The sequence below is a fragment of the Dromiciops gliroides genome, chromosome 2 (assembly GCF_019393635.1).
Source record: "Dromiciops gliroides isolate mDroGli1 chromosome 2, mDroGli1.pri, whole genome shotgun sequence".
Classification (NCBI taxonomy): Eukaryota; Metazoa; Chordata; class Mammalia; order Microbiotheria; family Microbiotheriidae; genus Dromiciops; species Dromiciops gliroides.
Genome location: NC_057862.1, coordinates 302,790,686 through 302,817,998, shown reverse-complemented (window position 1 = coordinate 302,817,998; position 27,313 = coordinate 302,790,686).

The window sequence follows — 27,313 nt, the reverse complement described above, 5'->3', positions numbered from 1 at the left end:
CATTTAAAAGACACCAGCTGTGGTCCTAGTCAGGTTTATTCATTTGGGACCTTTACAGGGTCAACTTAATACTTGACTACTGCTTATTATCCCATCAGTCTTCAGGGACAACCCATGATCTAATTGCCCAGCATTTATGTTGCTTGGCAACCATAAATAGAGAATAATAATCCTTAAAGGGACAGTGTAGAATTTCATGCCCCTGCAGTGAAGTACACTTCATTTCCCAGAACACCCCGTATTTTTTAATTCAGTGAATAAAAATGTGTAATGAATAATTAATTATGTGCTTGGAGGCACAATAGCTGCCTACTTTTGAATATTCATCAGTGGCATTATTAATTCACTAGAAATCCCAAGGAGCAATGGGGTAAGCTTTTAGCTTAGCTGGAGGACTTAAAAGATAATTCTTTGCAACGTGAACAAACTTTTTTTAAACAGACTTTTCTGGGGAGACGATTTCTATTTAATTTTCCTCTTTTGCAAATGTTCACTGCTGTATGCTTGTCCACTCCATACATTAGAGGCAAGGAAGAAGGAGGGATGACTTTCTGGTTAAGTAGAGCAGAACTGACTGCCATTCACTTCCAGGAAAAGCAAAAAGAAGAGATCATGACATTTAGGGCAGTCATGCCACTGGAACTTTTCTGGGAGAGATGATGGCTAGAGAAATGTCCCTGCCATTGCCAATTTGCTTTTATGGGACATTAGAATTTTGGAACCATAGAATGTCAGAGCTGGACCTTAGGAGAGCACAACATAGAATAAAAGTGCAGTTAGTTCTTCCTCCTCTCATTGTGAGTAGGGCCTACTAAGGTTTCCCCTTTGTGTTGCTTCCACTGCTGTTGTTTTTATCTTTTTGGTCATCTCAGGCTTTTCTTATTCCAGCTGACCTAAAAGTGTTTTTTTTTTTTAGCAAAGTTAATGTGAATAGTAAGAAGCAGATAACTTTCTTATGAGTGCATTAAAACTTTATAATTAATATACATGCTTTATTTGGTTTATCAGGTTAGAGCAAAACTCAAGTTCAAGAATTTATAAAAAATTGGTACTCAGTAAACTAATATGAGCATCAGTGTTATTACTATGTGGTACAGCAATCAGGCAAAACCACAAGCATATACATGTGTACACATACAATATGCCAATACAAACAGAGATTTGGCCACACTCAGGACCTGGGTCACTCACTTGAGAGAGAAAGGTTCTATGGCAAAGATCTTGTTGGGAATACACATTTAGAATACCAAGATAGTAAATTGTATACCTTAAAGGTTAACATGGTTGATAACAGATAATCAATGCCAGATATGGGAGGGGAGAATCCTAATCAGAACCAGATATATGGGGAAATTCCCTGGCTACTAATTGATACCAGACTCCTGTGGGGAACTTTCCTAATTGGTACCAGAAATTGGGTTAGGGTCTGAATCTGTAATGGAGGATTTCAGAAATGGGTATTGGCCCACACCTGTGGCAGTCATCAGGGAGCCTTGTCCAATCAGGAACTTCAATTGTTTATATATTTGATTAAGGGTCAGAATGAGTCAGGACAGTGGAAAAGTACAGGCTATCTGTCATTGCTTATATGTTTATAGTTATCAAGACCACTTAGTCTAAGGGACTCCACACTGGAGTCCTATTACTTATAACTACAACATCAAACAATATATTTCAAATATCATAATTGTCCCAATGCACTCACATTGTTGTCCCTTATAATAGCACTGGGAGGTAGGTAAGACAGGGACTGTTACTCCCATTTAAGGGCCTCAAGATCATTCTTTAATGAGGATTGATTGAGGGGAAGAAATTGAGAATGTTTAGATCTGAGTGGCAATCTGAAAATTTCTTGGTCTAAGGCATCCTTTACACCCTTAACTACTATTGAGGACCCCATAACACTCTTTTTTTCCCCCAGGGCAATGAGGGTTAAGTGACCTGCCTAGGGTCACAAAAGTATCTGAAGTCAGATTTGAACTCAGGTCCTCCTGAATCCAGGGCCAGTGCTTTATCCACTGTGCCACCTAGCTGCACCACCCCCCCAGCACTCTTAAAATTATTCAGGACACCAAAGAACTTTTGTTTATGGAGGTTACATCTATCGATATTTACCATATTAGAAATTATAAATGTTAAAATGTTTATTAATTTATTTTAAATACAAATAAACCTATTACATATTAACAAATCATTCTATGAAAAATAATTGTATTTTCAAAAAAATTATTGAGAAGAGTGGCATTGTTTTACATATTTTCACAAATCTCTTTTACTATCTGGCAGATTCTCATATCTGTTTTTGCATCCAATCTGTTGTGAAAATCTGCTTTAGTTGAGGTGTATGAAAGAAATCCAGCCTCACACAGATATAAAGTTGGAAAAGGGAGGAATATTTTGATAGGAAAATAACATCTTAGTATTATTTTTAAAATAGTTTTGGCCTTTCAGACTCTGGGGTCTCCCAGGGGTTTTCACACCACACCTTGAGAACCACTGGCTTAGAGAAGACTTGGGGGGTGGGGGCAGGGCGTGGCATAATTGCTATGTTTATGTATTAGAAGACTAGTGAGTGGTAGAGCAAGTAGACTTGTTTTGTTTGACTTGAGGACAATTAAGAATAGAAGTTGGGTAGAAGTTTCAGGAAGACAGATTTAGCCTTGACCTAAGGAAAAAAGCCTATCAACTAATTATAGCTTTCCCAAAGTGTAATGGGTTGCTTGGCAGATCCTGGGATCCCCATCATTAGAGATCTTCCAGCAAAGGCTGATTGAATGCTTATTGGGGATGCGGTAGAAGGGATTCTTGTTCAGGGATGAGTTAGAGTAAATAGTATCCAGGTTTCTTCCCACTTTGAGATTATCTAATTTTTAAACATAAGGAAAATGGCCCCAGAGTGCTTAAGCCAGGTTATTCCAGGTTAATAGCAAGTTAATAGTTAATTAAAGAGTGGGGACTCAAACCCAGGTCCTTTGGGCCCTTTGTTCAATGTTCTTTCCACTGCAGTGGGGTGCCTCTCCTTCTTTTTTTGGTAGATTCCTGATGTATTCAATTTTAAGAAGAGCAATAACAGTAAACACATGACAACAGGTTAATTTAAGGTTATTTTTGTTCAGCAATTCAAACTTTTGTTCAACTTATTATAAAGTAGGATAAGGGGCCTCTACAACTATTTATTGTAGGGCCTTACATCCATTAGATTACCTCTTTTCTTAGGTGGAGATTCAAAGTACTATTTATATTTACCTTTTTCTCTTAGGAGTATAAAATTGTGCTAATAATGACAATAACAAAGCAAGTTCCAAAAAGCAAGTCAGCCCTACTGAGCCAGGCTAGTTTTTGTTTTTGTTTTTCCCCTCATTTTCTTCTATTCAAGTAAGGGAGCAGATAAGTCATGAATAATGAATAAGGAGATAAGAGAACTGAAACTGGGAAAACAATTTACTGCAAAATATTTGCATATTTTATTAAAAGAAACTGTGCATAAAGCCCACAACAGGGTAGGATGATTTGTATTTTGATTTGATTTGTATACATTGTCCTTTTAGGAGGAGTGATGCAAGATACTCATCACTGCTTGACTATGTTTTCTTTTTTTCCAGTTGTGGATTCTTTTTTTAATTTTAATTTTTTAAAAATTACCTTTTGTGACAAGTTTCTTGAACTTTGAAGTAGCTGGTCCCTGATAAAAATCCCAGAGATGGTTCTATAACGTATGGAATTTGGAAATTCTCTTCTGAGGAAGAATGAAGAAACCTTCTTAGTCATCAGGGCTTCATTACTTGGCTATGGCTCATCTCCTCCCTGAATATTTGTTCTCCCCAGACTGATGATCCAGCTGGATAGTTTCTAGTTCTTTGTCATCCCCCATATCAAAATGGTCCGTCTTCTGCACAGGTGAGGACAGCATGGGATGATGGCATAAATCGATGTGCTGAGCCCTGGCTGACAAGAATTTGTTTAGAATGACAAATCAATGTTCAGAGACATTACAGAGCTTGGGGTGGGGCAGTAAACACCCCAGTCCTGTAATCTGGGGGTGGTATCTGGGGAATGTCCAACTGTCATTAGACACATCAAATTGGATATCCTGTAGACATATTAAACTCAATATATACAAAGCTGACCTTCTAATCTTTCCCCTCAAACCCTGTGTTCTTCCAACCTTTTCGATTACTTTCAAGGATACCACCATCCTCCTAGTCCCCTAGGCTCACAACCTAGGTATTAATTATCCTTGATTCCTCATTATTTCTCACGTCCCACCTCCATATCCAATATATTGCCAAGGCCTATCAATTTTACCCTTGTAACATTTCTTGAATTTACTCCCTTTTCTTCTTTGACATACTACCACCCTGGTTCAGGCCGTCATCTCCTTACACCTGGACTATATTGGATTAGCTTGCTGGTTGGTCTGCCTGCTCCTAGTCTCTTCTCTCTCCAGTCTATCCTCCACTCAGTGGCCAAAGTTATTTTCCTAAAGTGCAGGTCTGACCTTTCACCCTGCTTCCCACAACCTCCTCTTCTTCTTCTTCTTCTTCTTCTTCTTCTTCTTCTTCTTCTTCTTCTTCTTCTTCTTCTTCTTCTTCTTCTTCTTCTTCTTCTCCTTCATCTTCATCTTCTTTTTTGTAACAAACATTTTTATTTGTAGTTTTGGGTTACAATTTTTATCCCTTCTTCCCTCCCTCTTCTTCCCCCTCCCTGAGGCAGCAAGGAATCAGTTATGGGCTATGCATGTATGATTATGTAAGATATTACCATATTTGTCACTTTGTACAAGAAAACTTGATTAAAAGAAAAGAAATGAAAGAAAGTGAAAAATAGCATGCTTCAGTCTGTTCCTTCAATATCAGTTCCTTCTTTGGAGGTGGATAGTATGTTTCATCAATAGTAGACTCTGACAAAATAAAATTTAGCTCCCCACTGATTTCCAGAGCTAAAGCCCAGCAAACAAGCTGTGCCTTGAGCTTGGCAGGACAACAATCCTTTTCGATCACCCTCTGGATGTTCTCACCCTCTGGGCTAGTCACATAATTCACCAGGTGTACTCTGATCAAAGACAGACACTAGACAAACTCAGGGAGTCCTACAATGAATCAAACTTGTCACATGCTTGTTGCTCCCTCATTGTCAGGGCTACAGCTTACTGGGCGGCCTCTAGCATAAGTATTGAGATCTCCCCACACTACCTCAGCTCCCCTCAGTAAGGGTGGGGCCCCAGCACACATGTCTATAGCTCCTCCTTGCTTGCAAGCCTTTTTCTTCACTTTGGTCTGGTTTACATGTTCTAGCTGAAACCCTACTTTCTAACCAGAAGCCTTTCCCAATTCCTATGTTGGTTATTTCCTATTTATCTTGTTAATATCTTGTTTGTGTATAGTTGTTTGCATGTTGTCTCCCCAATTACATTGTGAGCTTCTAGAAAGCAGGGACTGTTGTGACCTTTCTTTGTGTGCCTAGTGCTTAGCACAGGGCCTAGCACTCAGCAGGTGCTTAATAAATGTTTATTGACTGACTGGGCTTCTCAATAGTGACTCAGGAAGAGAATGGATAAGGAAAGAAATGGAGATTTCTTTAACCCCTGCTAGGAATGATTTAATATTTCTATAAGCAAAATTAATTTGTAAATTTTTATCTTCCTGTCCTACTAAAGGGCAGGATTGCCTTTTTCCAATTCCTCCAAACAAATCCTTCCCCACACCACCATATTTTGCCCACAATCATTTGATCATTTGTGCCATATCCCACCTTTAGGGGGACCTTGGTTTTCATTTTAACTTTATTTTACCTGGTTCCAATTGTTGTGGGTTGCGGGTGGGATGAAGAGGGTAACCATCATTTTCCTTCCATCTCTACCAGTCTAGAAATGACTCTTGGTCCCAGAGGTGTTTGAAATAGCCCTGGTTCAGGCTTACATTAATAAATTTACCATGAAATATATCCATCCAGGAAACTAAAGCCAGGGATTAAAGCATTCATACAAATTGCACCTATTTGACTTCCATCCAATTCAACAAATAATAGCTTACATTTCTCTAGTGGTTTTAAGCTTACAAAGGTTTTCCTCATAACAACAAACATTTATTAAACATCTATTATGTGTAAGACTCTCTGCTAGTTTTGGGGGGAATGCAAAGACGCAGATTCTATCCTCAAGGGGTTTATAGTCTAGTAGGAGAAGAGAAGACTGTAATACCAAACAGAACATAAATGCGCTTGTAGGGAGCCTGAAAGGGACAAAGTGTTATGAAGATATTTTGGAGGAAAAGTCACTTCCAGGTGGAGTTAGCCAAGAAAATTTCATGGAGGAGTGGCAATGTGGTTAGGTCTTGAAGGATTGTGAGGGTTTCATGGGGAGATATTAATGGAGGACCAAAGGTTCAGTGTCCAGGAAAGCAGAGAGAAGTATCTGGATATTAGATATTAGACACAAGATTTGTAGCAAGGTTTTGAGGAGACTGACTCCTCTGAGGGCAGAGAGAGAAGCTTCTCAGAGTCTAGTTCATTCCTCTCCAGGCTTTACTCCTGACTCTCCCATGGACTGTCTACGATGCCCCAGAAATTTCTCTAAGAAGATTACTCTAGCCCTGGGCTTCATCCATTGGAAGTACCTTCTGCCTCTGTGGGCCCTCCTTCTGATTGTCTAGGTACTTTTGGAACTTCATTTCAATGAGACTACCCTGGCTACCCTTGTCTTCATTCCTCTCCAGGCTACAATCCTGACTCTTCAGGTTTTTTTCTACAATACCCTCATGCTAAATACTTTCATCTCAATTCTTCCTTCCACCCTGCCTTGAGGCCAGGAATTGTCTTTCTACTTGTATTTATATTCCCAGTATACTCTTAGCACACTACCAGGTACCCAGTAAGTGCTTAATAAATGCTTATGGACTTAGTTACATAAATTTTGGGGAAATGTCCCAAATGGTTCCAGTGTTCATTTGGGAGCAACTGAGAGGCTATCATGAGGAGATGTGAACCACAACACAGGGAGAGGAGGGGACCCTGAGAGCATGACTCAAGAGGGAGAGAGAAGCTCTGGGAGGGAGAGGGCCCCTGTTGCCCCTGGCAAGGCAGGTCCACATACATAGACTCGAGATATGCTTGAGGGGCAGAGGAAAGAGGGGCTGCTGGCCATGGCTGGTGTGGAGCCCAATTAGACTCCATAGTGGCAGTGGCTGGCTTCTTCAACCATTGAGACAGATGGGACAAGAGAGGCTGAATCAGGGGGTGTGTCCGATTGATGGTGAACTTGCCCCTGACTGAGAATTCATGCAGATGATGAAGAGCCTCTTTCCTCTTTCTATCTCCCTTTTTGTCTGAAATAATGGATGTCTGATCTAGGGTTTTTTCCCTGTTCTTTATAATAGTTTACTTGCTGTTTTAATTAGTATCCTAGCTAGCCTGTTTAGATAAAAATAAAGGATCCTGGCTTCTTGGTGGTGTGTTTCATTATCAGGAAAGGGAGGTAGAAAGTGAGCAGTGACTAGTATGTGATATAGATGTATGTGTGTATATTCACACACAATACATATACATATATACATACATATATATGCATTTATACACACATATGCATGTACACACAAAAAGATCAGAGGCTCAAACCCTCAATCTAAGGTGCTAAGCTTCTATCTTGGATGGGGCTTGGAAACAAATGTAATTTTAATGATATTAATTTGTTAATTTTTATAAATATTTCAAAGTATGTAAAGCTGGATCTGGGATTCTTTTTTGTCCTGAGGTGTCATTGCTGTATGGTAGAGGGCTGAGTTATTGGGTAACATTGTCTCCTCTACTATTTCTTCCCCTCCTCCTTTCCCCCCCTCATGGACAGAAAAAATTCTCTGGAATGGTAGAGTCAAGGCCCATGACTAGAGAGTAGAAATTGGCCAGTGAATGGATAAAGGGAGTGTCTGGATCCACTCGCTAATGCCTACATTCCAAAGGTGGGTGCCAGAGGAGGGATTAAGTGCCTCTTGCTTTTGCCATTACCTTCATCTTCCAAGTTCAGATAGTAAATCTAGACACACTAGAGATAAAATAAGTGAGTGGATCTCATTCTATTCCTATCTTCAGTCCCCAATCTGACAATTAGCTACAGTAGCTAATCTCAAAAAATTAGACAAGAGAGTTGTCAAAAAGAAAAAAAAAAACCCACAAAACTTACCTTCAGCACCAAGGAAAGCAAGAATAATTTTGCTGTGAGCTTCAGAGAGCATTTTAGGTTTGTGTTTCTGCTACTTCTCCTCAATATCTGTGGCTCCAAGGATTTTCTCTGGCTGTCCCCCATGGCTGGAATTCTCTTCTGCTGCATTGCTGCTTCCCTGACTTCCTTCAAGTCTCAACTAAAATCCTATCTTCTCCAGGAAGCCTTTTCCAACCCCTCTTTTTTTTTTTTAAGTGAGGCAATTGGGGTTAAGTGACTTTCCCAGGGTCACACAGCTAGTAAGTGTTAAGTGTGAGGCCGGATTTGAACTCAGGTACTCCTGACTCCAGGGCTGGTGCTTTATCCACTGTGCCACCTAGCTGCCCCTTTCCAACCCCTCTTAATTCTAGTGACTTTCCTCTTTTAATCATTTCCTATTTATTCTATACATAGCACACTTGTAAATATTTGTTTGCTTATTATCTCTCCCATTAGATTGTGAGCTCCTTGAAGGCAGGGACTGTCTTTTGCCTGTTTTATGTGCCAAGCGTTTAGCACAGCGTCTGGTATGTAATGCTTATTGACTGAGAGCTGCACACTGTGAGTTGGTAGCTGTCCTAGAATAGAAAGAGAAAAACAGGAAAGCATTTCTCCTCTGCAGGTTATAAGGGAGAAAAAAAGCATTTCAAGAAAGAATGGGAAAAATTATTTAAAAAGAAAATTTAAAAATTAAGTAAGAAGCTAGAAGAGAATTCTCACCTGTACAAGTTTGGAAGATGGAAGAACATGGCAGAGAGAACAAAGGCAATAGGACCACTGAACAAAGAGAGCTTTATAATAGGCATGAGATTTTTTCTGTAAACAGTAGTAAGGATTGGTGAGGGGGACCATACCTGCAGAAAGCAGATTCTTGTGCTCTAAGGACTGCTGATTGGATTCATGGGAGGAATTAGAAGTGACTCATTGGAAGAGATGTCATCCAATAAGGATTTTTTTTTTTGTGGGGGCAATGAGAGTTAAGTGACTTACCCAGGGTCACACAGCTAGTATGTGTCAAGTGTCTGAGGCTGGATTTGAACTCAGGTCCTCCTGAATCCAGGGCCACCTAGTTGCCCCTGTTAAATAATGATTGAAGGGATGGTTGTTGACTCTCTGCTGAGGGAGAATACTTAGGCAGCTATTTCTTTGCTTGGAGTCAGAATAATCCTTAATTTTATTGGAACTTTAAGGTTTGTAAAGCACTTTGCTCAACATCAACCCTGTGAGGTAGGTTAGTGTGATTATGATTAGCCTCATTTTTAAGATGAAGAAACAGTCTTAGAGAGGTAAAGCTACTTGTCCATGAGCATGCCTACTGCTAGTAAAGGGCCTGAGGTGGAATTCAAACCTCAGTCTACTGATACAGAGTCTGGGTGCTCCAGCCATTATACAAGGCTACCTCCATACATAAAACACTTATGTTGCATCCCTCATTAGTTATTTGACCTTGATGAGGGGATGTCACTTCATCTCTCTTCATCATTTCCCCACAGCTGCTTTGCTTGGTTGTGACTTCAGGGACAGTACTGCTTTCCCCTGGATAAGCTCATCACCAGGAATCTCATCATCACAGAGACTGCTTCACCTTTGGTACTCGACATTTCCTCAGTTGCCTCTCCCTTCTGTTTGGAGCCTTAGAGGGGAGAACAAAAAACTCCTTCCACCGCCTCCCTTTATAGAGGCAGAAGGCAGAGTCCATTTTTCAAATTTCTTTTCTATATTATTTTTGTCCATTGTAAGCTCTTTGAAGGCCAGGACTGTCTTATCTTATTGTCATTTGTATTCCCAGCACCACTTAGCCACAGTGCCTGGCACCTGGTAGGATGCTTAATTTTTATTCCCCATTGATTCTGAGTCATAGTTTACTCATATGTAAAATGAAGGGGGAAAAATACACCTCTTCCGATATCCAGGCTATGGTGTTGATAAAATGAAATGTTAGTAAATTTTTTTTTAAACCATAGAGAATTATAAAAATTGACTACTTTATGAGAACAGGTTTTGAGTAGTAGGAAGAGCTTTGGATTTAAAGTCTCAAGGACCTGAATTCAAACAGAAACATAGCTACTTCACCTCTGTGATTCTGGGTAAACCTTTACAGGTCTCAGTTTCCTCTTGTCTAAGATAAGGAGATTGGTCCCTGGTTCAACTCTAAATCCTATGGTCCAGTACATCAGTGATTTATAAATTAATTTTGTGAGTACTTCTTCTACTCATAAATTTTAAACCACTTTCATGCCTTTCAATCAGTCAGTCAGTCAACTAGTATTTATTAAGTGACTACTATGTACCAGGTACTGTGCTAAGAGCTGAGGATACAAAGAAAGGTAAAAGACAGTCCTTGCTCTCAAGGAGCTCTCAGTCTACTTTAGTAAATGAACTGATGTGGTTAAAAAAAATCATCTATAGGCAAAAATTCTGGTGATGAATCTCTCCAAACTTAGACTAATCCTCAGATGACAGGCACTTAGTTTATTGTCAGGCACCTCATCCCAAGCCTTCCCAGATTGAGTTCCTGCCAGAGCTTGTTCTTTGCTGCTATAACTTTTGAATAGATAGGGTCATCTCCTCACCTTACCAAGGCAAGGAAAGAAAACATGAAGAAAATTATTACCATTTTATTAGTTATTTATACCTTAAAAATTCTGTATCTTCTGCTCCTAGTAATAATAGCTAGTACTTGTATAAGGCTTTAAGGTTTGCAAAGCATTTTGAAAATATTTCATTTTATCTTCATATCAACCCTAGAAGTTAGGTGCCATTATTATTCTCATTTCAAAGATAAGAAAATTGAAACAAAAAGAGGTTAAGTGATTTGCCCAGGGTCACACAAATAGTAAGCATCAGAGGTGAAATTTGAACCCAGGTCTTCTTGACTCTAGACCCAGCAGTCTATCCACTAAATCACCTGGCTGCTTAGTTACAGGTGATGGTTGAAGTCCTGGGAGCATTTGAGATGGCTAAGGAAGAGATTGTAGAAAAATGATTAGCCATGAAAGGAGACAGACAAGATGCAGGCAGGAAAAATGATAATATCATGTCATGGAAGCCAAGGACATTTAGAAGGAAAGGGTGGTTAATGATACCAAATGCTGCAGAGAAGTCAAGAAAGATGAAGATTGGCTTTTGAAAGAGTAGTTTCTAGTAGAGTAATGAGGGTGAGGGGAGAAGTGATATTACAAGGGTCAAGGACTACTCTTTCAAGTAGAATGATGGGATTAGTAGCCTTAAGGGGTAGCAGTGTCAAGGTAAAGTTTTTTTTTCTGTCATTATTTTTTTATTTTTTATTTCTGCATTAGTCATATTGTGACAGAATAGTCAGAGCACAAGGGAAAACAAGGGGAAAACCTCAAAAAAGAAGAAAAAAGAAACCAGCCCCAAAGTATAAACAGTATGGTTCAATCTTCATTCCTAAACCACAGTTCTTTTTTTCTGGATATTGAGAACATTTTCTATTATGAAGTTCCTTGAAATTGTTTTGGACCATTGCATTGCTAAAAAGAGCCAAGTCTATCACCATTGTTCATCACACAATGTTGCTGTTACTCTATACAATGTTCTCCTGGTTCTGCTCCTCTCAGTCAGCATCAGTTCATGTAAGTCCTTCCAGGTTTCTCTGAACTCCTTCTGCTCATGATTACTTTTCACATTGATTTTTATTTTTATTTTATTTATTTATTTATTGGGGGGTGAGGCAATTGGGGTTAAGGGACTTGTCCAGGGTCACACAGCTAGTAAGTGTCAAGTATCTGAGGTCAGATTTGAACTCAGGTCCTCCCAAATCCAGGGCCAGTGCTCTATCCACCTAGCTGCTCCTCACTTTGATTTTTTAAAAAAACTTTGCATTCTAAATTTTCTTCTTCCCTTCCTCCTCATCCCTCCCTATGAAATCCAGCAATTAAATATAAGTCATGCATGTTCAGTTAAACAAAACATCTTCTCATTAGGTTGTGAAAGAAAATAGACAAAATACCTTTAGAAAGAGAAGCTAACAAATAAAATTATACTTCAATCTGTATTCAGATGCCATCTGTTGGTTTGCATTTTTCATACATCCTGATAGCATCCTGCTCATCATTTCTTTCACAGTTACTATTGCTAACTGTATTACCCTCCATCTTAAAGGTAAAGTTGGTAGGCAGGCAGAAGGGAAGGCTCCATTATTGCAAAAAAGACTGAAGATGCCTGGGGTGGGGGTGGTGATTGAGGGAACAAGATTCTGGTAGATGTGGGAGGGGATAAAATTGATGGCATAGGTGGAGAGGTTTGCTAAAGTGGGAAAGAGAGAAGGTGGGAGGGTTCCTCTGGCACTGAAGGGAAGAAGATGGTGAGAGAAGAAACAGCGGGGTTTTGAGATATGGAGGAAAGTTGAGGAAACTTCCATAAGCTGATTTCTCTCTACTCAGTAATGTAGGAGTATATTACAAGGTCATCTGCTGAAAGCGAAGGAGATAGAGATAGACTTGGGAGTTTGAAGAAAGAGGAAAAAGCTTGGAACAACTGTTATAGAAGATGTAATATGGAGTGTACAAGTGAATGAGAGAATTTTGGCCAATGCTAAAATATGGTAGAAAAAGTACTAGACTTTGAAGTCAGAGGATCTGGGCTCATTACTTGTAACCTTAGGCAATTCACCTAATCTTTTTGGGCCTCAGCCTATTAATCTACAAAATGAATACTTTGGAAATGATGATCTCAAGGTTCCCTTCCATCTCTAAACTGGGAGAAAGGAATAAGCATTTATATTGCGCCTACTACCGGGCAGGCACTGTGCTAAATGCTTTTACATATATCACTCGTTTGATCTTCACAACAACCCTGGGTGGTAGGTGCTATTATTATCCCCATTTTACAGTTGAGGAAACGGAGGTAAACAGAGGTTAAGTGACTTGCCCAAAGTCATGAAGCTAGGAAAATGTCTGATGCTATATTTGAACTCAGGTCTTTCTAACACCAAGCCCTGTGCTTAATCCATTGTGCCATCAGCTGCTTCCAAATCTATGATTCTATGTTTCTCTGATAATTTACCAAGATAAATTAGATAACACGAATTTGTAGTGGCCCTGGTTGCCATGGTCTTATAACTGTCTCTAGCAACACTAGGTAGATGAAAAGAAGAGTGGAGACATTGGAATGCAGATGTTATAGGGGATTAGCCTAGCAGCTAAGGTTGAAGATCAAAAGGAGAAGGCACTCTATAGTGGTGATGAGCCATTCATTGAAATGACTCACCACGGGTTCCTAGCTGAATAGGGAGATAAACGTATTCAGAGGGGAATGATGGATTAGGGGAATAGGGACTGAACATTAGACTGGGGGTGAACAGTAGGTTTGATCAGAATGAGAGAGTAGAAGTAGAAAGACAGGGTTTTTGTTTAAAGAGGGACATTTTGAATAAATTTAAATCTTGGATAAGGAATAATTTTGATGTATGGTAATGCTTATGGTGACTAAAGAGAAGTAGAAGTGAAGGTTGTTGGAGTTGAACAGTAAGGCCAGGGAGCCAGGAAGGTCAATCACTGCATGTTGAAGTAATTGAGGTTAAGAGAAAAATTGGGTCATATACTGAAGTTATTTCCGGGGATTGGAAGTATGTTCTGGAAGTAGGCAGATGATAGTGATAAATGGGTAGAAACTCCTGTTCAAGAAGTTACTGAGATGGTGATAAAACCATTTGTAAGTGGTGATGGTGGGTAAGGATAAAGGATGTCCTTATTGGAGAGAATTTCTAGGGATGCATTGTTGTCAGAAGGAAATTAATTTTCAGTTTTAACAAGGTGATGGAAGGAATAATGATAGAATAGAAAATTATTTTGGGCAGGTATTCACAATACATCAGTGGTTCCACAGGCACCACAGAAAAGGTAAACAGAAAGGAAGTAAAGGTAGAAATGTACTTGGGGAAGAATCAGAACTCACAAGGGATGAGAATATGGAGAGAAGATATGACTCCTGAGATAGTATTTGGGAATAAAGGGAAATAGGATGCTGGGAAAGCAGTCTAGAGGAGAATGTCTTTCAGAGTCTAATAGAGGCACAATTGAGAAAACAGGAAAGAAGGTACTGTCAAGGATGAATATGCTACTGACATTGCATTGGAGTTATCATTTCCTACTCCTTAGGTATTCTCTGAGTTCAAGAACCTAGGCAGCTTATGTCACAGGCTATTAAGAATTGTTTCCTCCAGGAATATGGACATTCAGGGAAAGTTATTCAGGTAACTAGATTCTTTGGTGTTGCCCTACTATTCCATGCAGGGAAACCACCCAACTTTTCTACCTTCAAACACATGCTGCTCTGTTTCTGCAGATGGGCTGACTCAAATAATGATCCAGAGGGTGACCTGAACTTACTTTTGTAGGCTTGTCAGAAGGCAGCCTCAGAGTGAAACTTATTAAAGCTATTGCTAACAATGGTTGCCTTTCTATTCTCACAGATCAATTGTGGTATCAGTGGTTTTAAGACAAGATTTGGAAAGCCTTAAATAGTTGAGTTTTGTCATGTATAGAACTAACCAGCCTCCAAGTTCCAATGGGAATGTTGACCCATAATTTACACAAATTTGATTCCCTGGGTTTTTTTTTTTTTTTTTTTACTATGGATAGCAGCTTCAATGACTTCAGGTGATGGTGTATGGGTGAGTGTAGTACACCCACGTATGACTTGTTTTCCTCACTAGAAAGCCAGACTCTGGAGTTGAGAGCACATATAACCTGCCTCACATTCTCCTTAGTTACTTGTGCTGATCTGGGCATACAGCAGGCTACAAGAGTCTGGGATTTGAAAACAGGTCTGGGAATAGTAATTTAGATACAGTGGCCAAGCTCAGAAGCTTGGGTTTCAGTTGTCTTTGATACCATAGAAGCTGTGGTAGCATAAATTTCTGTAAGTTATGTCAGGGAAAATTTAGCTTTAAGCTAAAAATACTGCCAGCCAGTATTCACTGTAGTGAATGCAAACAGAATGAAATGTTCTTTTCTTGGAACAAGCAAGAGCCTCCAACTTGTCTGAATTGGTGCCTCTGATTTACTGATGTCACTTTAGAGAGTTCCATAGATCAGGTCAGGTCAGATCTTTATTGCTTTGGGCCAAAGCCTGTTGCAAAATCACAGTTACATGAAGCCAGAGGGGATGTATAAATCACAGGAACTTGCTGGGAGTGAATTATAAAGTAAGCGTTTAATTGGTTGCTGCAGTCCCTGACATGAAGTCTAAAGGTAAAAGTACTGGTTTTAGATTCAGGATACCTGGGTTCCAGACCTTACCCCATCACTTACTATGTGACCATGGTAGTCATTATACTGTGACTCAATTTCCTTATCTAATGTTATTATTAATAATTATTATCAATCATTTATTTATTAAACACCTACTATGTGCTAGGTCTGTACCAGCCACTGGGATTACAAATAAAATGAATGAAATAACCCTTACTCACTGAGAAATTACATTTGGATAGAGAAGACAAGAAAGACCTATACTAGAATATACATAATAAATTCAAAGAAATGCAAGGTAGGGAAGTAGGGAGGGCACTTGCAGTTGAGAGCATCAAGAAAGCCTTCATGTAAAATCTGTTATTTGAGTTGAAGAAAGAAAGGGATTCTATAATGCAGAGGTGAGGAAGGAGTACATTCTAGTTTGGGGGGATGGCCAGTGCAAAGATTGGAGAAACTCCATTTTTTTCTTTACCAATGTCAATCAAGATGAGAAATGTTATAAGTTTTGGGGTGGGGAGAAGAGATAAAGAGAGAGCCAGAGAGAGCCAGAGAGAGCCAGAGAGCCAGAGGCAGAGAGAGAGAGAGAGAGAGAGAGAGAGAGAGAGAGAGAGAGAGAGAGAGAGAGAGAGAGAGAGCCAAAGAGAGACAGAGGCAGAGGCAGAGGCAGAGGCAGAGGCAGAGAAAGACAAAAAGAGAGACAGAAAGAGACAGTCAGAGACAGAGAGAGAGAGAAGTAGAGAAAAGACAGAGAGAAACAGAGGGGGGAACAGAGATAGAGAGGCAGAGAGACACACGCACAGAGACACAGAGAAAGACAGAGATAGGAGAAAGAGAAAGAGAGAGAGAGAGAGAGAGAGAGAGAGAGAGAGAGCAAGAAAGAGCAAGTGAGTTTGGACCCCTATCTCCCTACAAAGGACACTTGGTAGGGTATTCCATCATTAATGAATGACTTTGCTGCCTCTTCTGTCATTGTTGTCTTTTTTTTGTCTTGATCTTGATCTTAGGGGAAATAAAACTGGAGACAGAATGACCTTGCAAGCTTGGAAAGGAGGGAAGAGCCAGAAGGGATTATCAGCCTAGTGAGCTATAACTGTAGCCATCCAAATGAAGAGTGATCTGCTTAACCCAATTCAGCAAAGGATTTACCAGATAACCAAGGCACCATGTCCTGCAAGTGAGTATGCCATTCATTCATGGCAGATCTGGAAGTGATTTGGTGGTGGCAGGGATGTTTGTAGTAGCCACATGAAGTTTCAGCCCACTTTACCCAGGGCCTGAGGTGGTAGAAGGAAGAGAGAATGTGGTTTTGGTTTTGGGGGGTGGTGGTATGTTTTTACTTTTGTTCTTGCTTCTTAGTAAATATTCCTTTGAAAAAGTTAATGTTAATGGCTTAAAATGATATTATAGAAATATCAACTGATTAAATAATACCAGAGAGATACTAAGTGACACTAGCAAATGATACTGGGGAAAAACACACCAGAATGAGGTCTTCAGCCAATCAATAGTATTTAGAAGAACCTCACTGCTTTTCATGATTACTCCTAGAACTCTGAGAGGGAGCTATAACCAATATGCTTTGGGGAACCTAACTTATTAATTTGTATTTGGGTTGGGAGAGTAAGTCCAGAGTCTTGTCATATATAATTGAGGAGAATCACTTTGACAGCAGGGTACAAGACAAGCTGGTTCAAGCAGAGACTTGAGGCAGGGGCACAAATTAGGAGGCTATTGCAATGATTTAGGTGATCATTTGCCTCACCAAAAAACAAAAACAAAAGTAATGCCAAGTTAAAAATATGTGAAACTAAAAGGATCTTCATCAGAAACAAGGAAGTTTGGAATAGGGATAGGTTTGGAAATGAATGGGTGGGGGAAGATAATGAACTTAACTGTGGACATATTTAGTTTGAGATATCTCTGGGATGTTTAGTTTTCATTTTTCATTTTTCTTTTTCTTTTTGTGGGGCAATGAGGGTTAAGTGATTTGCCCAGGGTCACACAGCTAGTAAGTGTCAAGTGTCTGAGGCCAGATTTGAATCTGGGGCCAGTGCTTTATCCACTGTGCCACCTAGCTGTTTCCTGGGATGTTTAGTTTGAGATACTTCTGAAAGATCTAGTTTGAAATGTCTGATAGGCAATTGGTGATGTGGACTGAAGCTCAGGAAGTATAGGGGCTGGATATATAAATCTGTCATCTACCTAGAGATGATAATTAAACCTGTGGGAGTTGATGAAATCACTGAGCAAGAATACTTAGATAACTGTGGGGAACATCCACCATTAGGAGGCAATATGGGATGCTAAATCAACCAGAGAGGCTGAGGAATTAGACAGGGAGGAGGAGAACCAGGGGAGAGCAATATTATAAAATCACAGAGAATATCTTGAAGAAGAGAAAGTGGTCACTAGTGTCAAATGCAGGAGATAGTACAAGAAGGAAGGAAATAATTATTTATCAAATGCCAGGCATTGTGCTAAGCACTTTATAATTAATATCTCATTTGATCCTTAAAACAAGCCTGGGAGGTAGGTGCTATCATTGTTCCCATTTTGCACTTGAGTTAACTGAGGCAGACAGAAGTTCAGTGACTTGCTCAGGGTTACACAGCTAGTAAGTGTCTGAGGTCAGATTAGGTCTTCCTGACTCCAGCCTCAGTGCTTGGTTTAGTGTTGCACTTTGCTTCTAGGATGAACATTAAACACTCCATTAGATTTGGCAGTTAAGAGATCATTGTTAGCTTTCATTGTTGTTTGTCCTTCATTCCTGAAGAGAACCATGACATTGGAGTGATGTCATGACTTGCACTGAATTGAATTTAAGTGAGAGAGGGCTGTGCAAGGTCACCAACCTCACTTGTCCAATGTTAAGATACATATCAGGACATCTGGAGATGACCCCATATGTTTAAGGCAATTGTGGATAAGTGACTTGCCCAGGGTCACACAGATAATAAATGTTTGAGGTGAGATTTGAACTCAGGTCCTCCTCACTTCAGGATCAGCAGTACTCTATCTACTATACTACCTAGCTGCCCTATATTAGTTTCCAGCTCCCTCTAAGGAAGAGAGGGATTCCCCTCCCCCCACTTAATAGAATCTTATTTTTTCCCCAATTACATGTAAAGATAGTTTTCAATACTGACTTTTGTAAGATTTTGAGTTCCAAATTTTTTTCCCTCCTTCTCTTCACTGCCCCCTCCTTAACACAGCAAGCAATCTGATACAGGTTATACATTACAATCATATTAAACATATTTCTACATTAGTCATATTTTGAAAGAAGAATCAGAACAAAAGGGAAAAACCATGAGAAGGAAAAAACAAAAAAATTTAAAAAATGAAAATAGTATGCATTGATTTGCATTCAGTCTCTATAGTTTGGCATTGCCTTGTATCATTGTATTTCTGAGAACAGCTAAGTCTATTTCAGTTGATATCAAAATGTTGCTGTTACTGTGTACAATGTTCTCCTGGTTCTGCTCACTTCAGTCAGCATCAGTTCATGTAAATCTTTCCAGGTTTTTCTGAAACCTGCCTGTTCATCATTTCCTATAGCAAAATAGCATTCCATAACATTTATTACAACTTGTTCAACCATTTCCCAATTGATGGATATCCCCTCAATTTCTAGTTCCTTGCCACCACAAAAAGAGCTGCTATAAAAATACATGTGGGTCTTTCCCCTTTTGTATGATATCTCTGGGATACAGACCTAGTAGTGGTATTTCTGGGTTAAAGGGTATAGCCCTTTGAGCATAGTTCCAAATTGATCTCCAGAATGGCTGGATCAGTTCACAACTCTACCAATAATGCATTAGTGTTCCAATTTTCCCATATCTTCTCCAACATTTATTATTTTTCTTTTTTTGTTATATTAGCCAATCTGATAGGTGTGAGGTGGTACCTCAGAGTTGTTTTAATTTGCATTTCTTTAATCAATAGTGATTTGGAACATTTTTTTCATATGATTATAGATCTCTTTAATTTCATCATCTGAAAACTGCCTATTTATATCCTTTGACCATTAATATAGAGATTCTTTAAGGTGGTGGTAAGACAGAGAGTACATTCCTAGAATGGAAGTGACTAGTGTAAAGGCATGAAAATGGGAGATGGAGTATCCTTTATGAGCAACAGAGGGGTGGCAATTTGGCTTACTCACAGTGTAACATGGGGGAGGATGTACAATGAAGTTAGAATAATAGGTCAGGGCCAGATTTGAGGGCTTCAAAAACTAAGCAAAAGAGGTTTTATTTTAACCCAGAAGTATTAGGGAGTCACTATATACTATACTATACTATATATTATACAGAGTAGGGGAGTGACACAGTTGGATATGTGCAATTAAAACAGGTTTATCTGAGGTTGCTAATGGTCTCCTTTTGTTAAGTTATGCCCTTTAATTTTTGGCTATTATGTGGCACTTAGAGATCATCCTGATGTAATAGGAAGAATGATATACTTGAATTCAGAAGACATGGGTTTGTTCTGCTATTCACTACCTTAGTATAACTTTGAGCAAGCCTCTTGAATTCTCTGATTCTCCATGATAGTGACAAAAACATTTGGTGAACAAACAAGGCAACATCTTGTTGGAGGAAAGCCTGGAGCATAGGTAGAGCCAAATCAAATGCTTTTCATAGTCAACAAACAAGGAGCATAATGGGATCTTGCATTCTCTGTACTTTTAATCAATTGTGTAACTATAACGATGGGGACTCCTGTAGAATATTATTTGTGAAAGCCTATCTGTTCCCTTTTTATAATTTTATATAATTTCATAATGATATAGATAATGAATTAGCCAAGGAAACAGAAGAGTTAGCAGGTAGGAACAGAGCCAGGGTAGAGGAGTGGTAGGAAATCCCAGAAAAGAGAAAGTATCTTGAAGAAGAGTAGTTAACAATGCCCAGTATGGGGGCAGCTAGGTGGCACAGTGGATAAAGCACCGACCATGGATTCAGGAGGACAAGAGTTCAAATCTGGCCTCAGACACTTGACACTTACTAGCTGTGTGACCCTGGGCAAGTCACTTAACCCCAATTGCCTCACCAAAAAAAAAAAAAAAAAAGGAAGAAGCAAAACAACAATGCCCAGTACAAGACATGGTTCAAGAAGGAAGGAAACAACCATTGATTTGATTGAATAACCCCATTATGTGTGGAGATGATTCTAATAATGATTTTGAAGAGATGGGAAGGCTGTCCTTATCACCAGTAGATGGCTTACCTCATGATGAATTATTTAGCCGTGGCAACTCATAAAACAAAATAAAATACAAAATGACCCTCAGTTTTCTCTCACCTCATCTATCCCATCTTCTGTTCCTGCAATAATTGGAACAATAATACAATTGTTACAATGTCTATAACCATTAACTCACTCTAAATATGGTACTTTAAATGTGAGATCCCTGTACAGTGATCAACATGTTAACCTATTAGAGGAATTGAATCATATTAACTTTGACATTCTTGCTGTAAATGAAATCAGAAGGTATACAAAAGTTACATCTGGGTGGACATTATACCTTTATGAGCTATGACTTTTTTTTTTCTTTTGGTGAGGCAATTGGGGTTAAGTGACTTGCCCAGGGTCACACAGTAAGTATCAACTGTCTGAGGCTGTATTTGAACTCAGGTCCTCCTGACTCCAGGGCTGGTGTTCTATCCACTGTGCCACCTAGCTGCCCCCATACTGGGCATTGTTAACTACTCTTCTTCAAGATACTTTCTCTTTTCTGGGATTTCCTACCACTCCTCTACCCTGGCTCTGTTCCTACCTGCTAACTCTTCTGTTTCCTTGGCTAATTCATTATCTATATCATTATGAAATTATATAAAATTATAAAAAGGGAACAGATAGGCTTTCACAAATAATATTCTACAGGAGTCCCCATCGTTATAGTTACACAATTGATTAAAAGTACAGAGAATGCAAGATCCCATTATGCTCCTTGTTTGTTGACTATGAAAAGCATTTGATTTGGCTCTACCTATGCTCCAGGCTTTCCTCCAACAAGATGTTGCCTTGTTTGTTCACCAAATGTTTTTGTCACTATCATGGAGAATCAGAGAATTCAAGAGGCTTGCTCAAAGTTATACTAAGGTAGTGAATAGCAGAACAAACCCATGTCTTCTGAATTCAAGTATATCATTCTTCCTATTACATCAGGATGATCTCTAAGTGCCACATAATAGCCAAAAATTAAAGGGCATAACTTAACAAAAGGAGACCATTAGCAACCTCAGATAAACCTGTTTTAATTGCACATATCCAACTGTGTCACTCCCCTACTCTGTATAATATATAGTATAGTATAGTATATAGTGACTCCCTAATACTTCTGGGTTAAAATAAAACCTCTTTTGCTTAGTTTTTGAAGCCCTCAAATCTGGCCCTGACCTATTATTCTAACTTCATTGTACATCCTCCCCCATGTTACACTGTGAGTAAGCCAAATTGCCACCCCTCTGTTCTCATAAAGGATACTCCATCTCCCATTTTCATGCCTTTACACTAGTCACTTCCATTCTAGGAATGTACTCTCTGTCTTACCACCACCTTAAAGAATCTCTATATTAATGGTCAAAGGATATAAATAGGCAGTTTTCAGATGATGAAATTAAGAGATCTATAATCATATGAAAAAAATGTTCCAAATCACTATTGATTAAAGAAATGCAAATTAAAACAACTCTGAGGTACCACCTCACACCTATCAGATTGGCTAATATAACAAAAAAAGAAAAATAATAAATGTTGGAGAAGATATGGGAAAATTGGAACACTAATGCATTATTGGTAGAGTTGTGAACTGATCCAGCCATTCTGGAGATCAATTTGGAACTATGCTCAAAGGGCTATACCCTTTAACCCAGAAATACCACTACTAGGTCTGTATCCCAGAGATATCATACAAAAGGGGAAAGACCCACATGTATTTTTATAGCAGCTCTTTTTGTGGTGGCAAGGAACTAGAAATTGAGGGGATATCCATCAATTGGGAAATGGTTGAACAAGTTGTAATAAATGTTATGGAATGCTATTTTGCTATAGGAAATGATGAACAGGCAGGTTTCAGAAAAACCTGGAAAGATTTACATGAACTGATGCTGACTGAAGTGAGCAGAACCAGGAGAACATTGTACACAGTAACAGCAACATTTTGATATCAACTGAAATAGACTTAGCTGTTCTCAGAAATACAATGATACAAGGCAATGCCAAACTATAGAGACTGAATGCAAATCAATGCATACTATTTTCATTTTTTAAATTTTTTTGTTTTTTCCTTCTCATGGTTTTTCCCTTTTGTTCTGATTCTTCTTTCAAAATATGACTAATGTAGAAATATGTTTAATATGATTGTAATGTATAACCTGTATCAGATTGCTTGCTGTGTTAAGGAGGGGCAGTGAAGAGAAGGAGGGAAAAAAATTTGGAACTCAAAATCTTACAAAAGTCAGTATTGAAAACTATCTTTACATGTAATTGGGGAAAAAATAAGATTCTATTAAGTGGGGGGAGGGAATCCCTCTCTTCCTTAGAGGGAGCTGGAAACTAATATAGGGCAGCTAGGTAGTATAGTAGATAGAGTACTGCTGATCCTGAAGTGAGGACCTGAGTTCAAATCTCACCTCAAACATTTATTATCTGTGTGACCCTGGGCAAGTCACTTATCCACAATTGCCTTAAACATATGGGGTCATCTCCAGATGTCCTGATATGTATCTTAACATTGGACAAGTGAGGTTGGTGACCTTGCACAGCCCTCTCTCACTTAAATTCAATTCAGTGCAAGTCATGACATCACTCCAATGTCATGGTTCTCTTCAGGAATGAAGGACAAACAACAATGAAAGCTAACAATGATCTCTTAACTGCCAAATCTAATGGAGTGTTTAATGTTCATCCTAGAAGCAAAGTGCAACACTAAACCAAGCACTGAGGCTGGAGTCAGGAAGACCTAATCTGACCTCAGACACTTACTAGCTGTGTAACCCTGAGCAAGTCACTGAACTTCTGTCTGCCTCAGTTAACTCAAGTGCAAAATGGGAACAATGATAGCACCTACCTCCCAGGCTTGTTTTAAGGATCAAATGAGATATTAATTATAAAGTGCTTAGCACAATGCCTGGCATTTGATAAATAATTATTTCCTTCCTTCTTGTACTATCTCCTGCATTTGACACTAGTGACCACTTTCTCTTCTTCAAGATATTCTCTGTGATTTTATAATAGTGCTCTCCCCTGGTTCTCCTCCTCCCTGTCTAATTCCTCAGCCTCTCTGGTTGATTTAGCATCCCATATTGCCTCCTAATGGTGGATGTTCCCCACAGTTATCTAAGTATTCTTGCTCAGTGATTTCATCAACTCCCACAGGTTTAATTATCATCTCTAGGTAGATGACAGATTTATATATCCAGCCCCTATACTTCCTGAGCTTCAGTCCACATCACCAATTGCCTATCAGACATTTCAAACTAGATCTTTCAGAAGTATCTCAAACTAAACATCCCAGGAAACAGCTAGGTGGCACAGTGGATAAAGCACTGGCCCCAGATTCAAATCTGGCCTCAGACACTTGACACTTACTAGCTGTGTGACCCTGGGCAAATCACTTAACCCTCATTGCCCCACAAAAAGAAAAAGAAAAATGAAAAATGAAAACTAAACATCCCAGAGATATCTCAAACTAAATATGTCCACAGTTAAGTTCATTATCTTCCCCCACCCATTCATTCCAAACCTATCCCTATTCCAAACTTCCTTGTTTCTGATGAAGATCCTTTTAGTTTCACATATTTTTAACTTGGCATTACTTTTTTTTTGTTTTTTGGTGAGGCAAATGATCACCTAAATCATTGCAATAGCCTCCTAATTTGTGCCCCTGCCTCAAGTCTCTGCTTGAACCAGCTTGTCTTGTACCCTGCTGTCAAAGTGATTCTCCTCAATTATATATGACAAGACTCTGGACTTACTCTCCCAACCCAAATACAAATTAATAAGTTAGGTTCCCCAAAGCATATTGGTTATAGCTCCCTCTCAGAGTTCTAGGAGTAATCATGAAAAGCAGTGAGGTTCTTCTAAATACTATTGATTGGCTGAAGACCTCATTCTGGTGTGTTTTTCCCCAGTATCATTTGCTAGTGTCACTTAGTATCTCTCTGGTATTATTTAATCAGTTGATATTTCTATAATATCATTTTAAGCCATTAACATTAACTTTTTCAAAGGAATATTTACTAAGAAGCAAGAACAAAAGTAAAAACATACCACCACCCCCCAAAACCAAAACCACATTCTCTCTTCCTTCTACCACCTCAGGCCCTGGGTAAAGTGGGCTGAAACTTCATGTGGCTACTACAAACATCCCTGCCACCACCAAATCACTTCCAGATCTGCCATGAATGAATGGCATACTCACTTGCAGGACATGGTGCCTTGGTTATCTGGTAAATCCTTTGCTGAATTGGGTTAAGCAGATCACTCTTCATTTGGATGGCTACAGTTATAGCTCACTAGGCTGATAATCCCTTCTGGCTCTTCCCTCCTTTCCAAGCTTGCAAGGTCATTCTGTCTCCAGTTTTTTTCCCCTAAGATCAAGATCAAGACAAAAAAAAGACAACAATGACAGAAAGGCAGCAAAGTCATTCATTAATGATGGAATACCCTACCAAGTGTCCTTTGTAGGGAGATAGGGGTCCAAACTCACTTGCTCTTTCTTGCTCTCTCTCTCTCTCTCTCTCTCTCTCTCTCTCTCTTTCTCTTTCCCTATCTCTGTCTTTCTCTGTGTCTCTGTGCGTGTGTCTCTCTGCCTCTCTATCTCTGTTCCCCCCTCTGTTTCTCTCTGTCTTTTCTCTACTTCTCTCTCTCTCTGTCTCTGACTGTCTCTTTCTGTCTCTCTTTTTGTCTTTCTCTGCCTCTGCCTCTGCCTCTGCCTCTGCCTCTGTCTCTCTTTGGCTCTCTTCTCTCTCTCTCTCCTCTCTCTCTCCTCTCTCTCTCTCTCTCTCCTCTCTCTCTCTGCCTCTGGCTCTCTGGCTCTCTCTGGCTCTCTCTGGCTCTCTCTTTATCTCTTCTCCCCACCCCAAAACTTATAACATTTCTCATCTTGATTGACATTGGTAAAGAAAAAAATGGAGTTTCTCCAATCTTTGCACTGGCCATCCCCCCAAACTAGAATGTACTCCTTCCTCACCTCTGCATTATAGAATCCCTTTCTTTCTTCAACTCAAATAACAGATTTTACATGAAGGCTTTCTTGATGCTCTCAACTGCAAGTGCCCTCCCTACTTCCCTACCTTGCATTTCTTTGAATTTATTATGTATATTCTAGTATAGGTCTTTCTTGTCTTCTCTATCCAAATGTAATTTCTCAGTGAGTAAGGGTTATTTCATTCATTTTATTTGTAATCCCAGTGGCTGGTACAGACCTAGCACATAGTAGGTGTTTAATAAATAAATGATTGATAATAATTATTAATAATAACATTAGATAAGGAAATTGAGTCACAGTATAATGACTACCATGGTCACATAGTAAGTGATGGGGTAAGGTCTGGAACCCAGGTATCCTGAATCTAAAACCAGTACTTTTACCTTTAGACTTCATGTCAGGACTGCAGCAACCAATTAAACGCTTACTTTATAATTCACTCCCAGCAAGTTCCTGTGATTTATACATCCCCTCTGGCTTCATGTAACTGTGATTTTGCAACAGGCTTTGGCCCAAAGCAATAAAGATCTGACCTGACCTGATCTATGGAACTCTCTAAAGTGACATCAGTAAATCAGAGGCACCAATTCAGACAAGTTGGAGGCTCTTGCTTGTTCCAAGAAAAAACATTTCATTCTGTTTGCATTCACTACAGTGAATACTGGCTGCAGTATTTTTAGCTTAAAGCTAAATTTTCCCTGACATAACTTACAGAAATTTATGCTACCACAGCTTCTATGGTATCAAAGACAACTGAAACCCAAGCTTCTGAGCTTGGCCACTGTATCTAAATTACTATTCCCAGACCTGTTTTCAAATCCCAGACTCTTGTAGCCTGCTGTATGCCCAGATCAGCACAAGTAACTAAGGAGAATGTGAGGCAGGTTATATGTGCTCTCAACTCCAGAGTCTGGCTTTCTAGTGAGGAAAACAAGTCATACGTGGGTGTACTACACTCACCCATACACCATCACCTGAAGTCATTGAAGCTGCTATCCATAGTAAAAAAAAAAAAAAAAAACCCAGGGAATCAAATTTGTGTAAATTATGGGTCAACATTCCCATTGGAACTTGGAGGCTGGTTAGTTCTATACATGACAAAACTCAACTATTTAAGGCTTTCCAAATCTTGTCTTAAAACCACTGATACCACAATTGATCTGTGAGAATAGAAAGGCAACCATTGTTAGCAATAGCTTTAATAAGTTTCACTCTGAGGCTGCCTTCTGACAAGCCTACAAAAGTAAGTTCAGGTCACCCTCTGGATCATTATTTGAGTCAGCCCATCTGCAGAAACAGAGCAGCATGTGTTTGAAGGTAGAAAAGTTGGGTGGTTTCCCTGCATGGAATAGTAGGGCAACACCAAAGAATCTAGTTACCTGAATAACTTTCCCTGAATGTCCATATTCCTGGAGGAAACAATTCTTAATAGCCTGTGACATAAGCTGCCTAGGTTCTTGAACTCAGAGAATACCTAAGGAGTAGGAAATGATAACTCCAATGCAATGTCAGTAGCATATTCATCCTTGACAGTACCTTCTTTCCTGTTTCTCAATTGTGCCTCTATTAGACTCTGAAAGACATTCTCCTCTAGACTGCTTTCCCAGCATCCTATTTCCCTTTATTCCCAAATACTATCTCAGAGTCATATCTTCTCTCCATATTCTCATCCCTTGTGAG